This window comes from Palaemon carinicauda, chromosome 25, assembly GCF_036898095.1.
Source record: "Palaemon carinicauda isolate YSFRI2023 chromosome 25, ASM3689809v2, whole genome shotgun sequence".
NCBI classification, from domain to species: Eukaryota; Metazoa; Arthropoda; class Malacostraca; order Decapoda; family Palaemonidae; genus Palaemon; species Palaemon carinicauda.
In genome coordinates this window covers 84,638,118-84,640,617 of record NC_090749.1, presented here as the reverse complement: position 1 = coordinate 84,640,617, position 2,500 = coordinate 84,638,118, and the positions used below count along the sequence as shown (strand labels likewise).

The 2,500-nt window shown below is 32.5% G+C and overlaps 2 protein-coding genes across 9 annotated transcripts in view; one reads left to right on the top strand and one right to left on the bottom strand.

Annotated features, from left to right (window-relative positions):
• Positions 1–2,500, top strand: part of LOC137618679 (uncharacterized) — a 506,020-nt gene that overhangs the window by 334,723 nt on the left and 168,797 nt on the right. The gene's annotated exons all lie outside the window — the stretch shown is intronic.
• The window catches only part of LOC137618681 (pro-epidermal growth factor-like), an 835,493-nt gene that overhangs the window by 832,934 nt on the left and 59 nt on the right, over positions 1–2,500 (bottom strand). The window lies entirely within an intron of this gene.

Genomic DNA, 2,500 nt, shown 5'->3' with positions numbered 1-2,500 from the left:
AAGCATTTGATCATTATGTTTGTATCATATGGAGGATGGTCAATTAGTGGGTGATATACTAGCCTTGTTTTTGGTCGAGTTGAGTTCCATTGTTCTTGGGCCAATTGTGATGAAGCCACTGTACTTTGGTTATTTATCTTGATTCATCACATCATGCCATTGCATCAGATACTTTTTGAAGTTTCTTCTTATCTGGACTGCATTGCGATATTGGTACTTGTGGCATTTCAGGTTTTAATTTGCATGGTCATATAAAAAAAAGATCATCATCATTATTGTGTTGAAGAAGGTCTGATATTTTATGTTTGACAATTATTTTAAGTATTGTGTTATTGTTCACACCGCCAGGCATAGTAGCTCCTGGTAGTTCGTATGTCTGTTTCCATTCTATTTAACTTCACCCCTCTGCATAGTGTGCTAGTTTTCAATTGCTCCGCCTACTGATTTTGGTGCTCCCTTAGAAAAACTGTAGCTTATCCCAATGTGTTACTGTTGGCTATTAGATTTTGGTGCTGGATATCTATTTTTAAAGCTAGTAGACCTTGAATTGAGGCCTTTCTTCACTGTTTTTTACGATTTTTACTTCGAAATGACCAATCAGAATACAGTTACATTTTAATCACAGCTTTTGATTGGATCATCATCAAATTCGTCAAGTATTGTGGTTCAGCAATTGATTTTTAAGTTGAAAAATCTTAGTTGAGGCATGGCTACCGAACGGGAAAGATCTGAACATAGGCCAGACAAAGCTATAGACTAATTCTAAGTAATACCAAGGAAAGTTTAATCTTCCACCAGAAATAAAGTGTATCGAGCAGTGCATAAGATTTTGAATATAATTGTTCATTACAAATTCACTTATAAGAAACACTCGGCTTTTTTCTTCTTCAATTGCACAAAAAAATCTCGTATTGAGAAAGCATTTTTAAGATAAATCTAATTCGAAGAGTTTTTTTAATTCTTTGAATTGAACTTGCTTCGAGTATTGTTCTCCTGTCTGGCTTTCACCTATTGAATCTCACCTTAATTTGTTGAAAAAAAAAAAAACTTGGGATCTATTAGATTTGTTATTCCTGATCTATATGTAAATCTTTGGCACCCTTTTTCAGGAAGTTCTTAGCGCATCTTCTCAGACCGCAGCCTCCCGTACCTTGGGCTAGGTATGCAGTCATGCCTTCTTCTCCTTGAGGTTCAATACTACACAGTATTCTGAAAGTTTTATTCCAGCTGTGACCAGATTATGGAAAGATCTTCCTAATCGGGAAGTAGAATTAGTGGAACTTGAGCAGTTTACACCTAATTCTTTTTTTACATCGAACATAAGTCTTCCTATTTTGTATATGAAAGATCTTTTTCAACTTTATTATTGATCTTAAAACATTTAACATCAATTATTCATCATTTCTTTATTTGTTACTTTATTTGTTATTTATTACTTTATTTGTTTCCTTTCTTTACGGGGCTTTTCTTTTCTTGCTTGAGCCTTTGGGCTTATAGAACCCTGATTTTCCAAATAGGGTTGTAGCCTAGCTAATAATAATAGTAATAATAGCCATAGCCTTTGTACCATGGTCTTCCTATGTCTTGGGTTAGAGTTCTCTTGCTTTAGGGTACACTCGGGATCGCTATTCTATCTTGTTTCTCTTCCTTTTGTTTTTATGAAGTTTTTATAGTTTATATATATTTAATGCTGTTGATGATGTTGATATGTTTTATTTTTATTGTTGTTACTTCTTTCGTAGTTTATTTATTTCCTTGTTTCCTTTCCTCTCTGGGCTACTTTTCCATTTTGGAGCCCTTGATCTTTTAGCATCATGCTTTTCCAACTAGGCTTGTATCTCTTAGCTAGTGGAAATAATAATAATAATAATAATAATAATAATAATAATATAGTATTATGCTTTTTGTCTAAAATGACAAAATATGCGTTTTCCTTTTCATGGCAGATCTCTCTTTATCTCGTTATAACTCTCACAGAAAAGCGTCTTAATAGGAAGTTGGAGTCAAGAATAGATAACCCAAAGTAGACTTTATAGAACTAGAAACCAAGGATATCAATATTTATAGAATGTAATTTCATGGAAAATAATGTATAAAATATAAGGAAGAAAGAGGAATTTCCTCATAGACTTTTCCAAATTGGAGATTTTTAAGACAAGAAACAGAACAAAGAATCTTGATTCATTATCCTCTTAGCTTTATTTGTGGATAATCTAAAAGAAAAGTTATTCCATTTATATTATCAACAAATATTACAACATTCCAATGATAAAGGGATAATCCCCAATGGTTCAACTAAAGGACGAAATACCAACCAACCATTTTCTCCGAATGTCTTCGCATCAAGGAAGGAAAGTTCAGATCTAGTGATTAATATCTTGTGATAAAGTAAGTTGTGAAACTTTAAGAATTTCTTTCAATAGAGAAATTTAATCTAAATAGAAATGTTGAAAATGTCAGTTTATTTAGTATGTCATCAACAAGTAACCTTTAACAACAG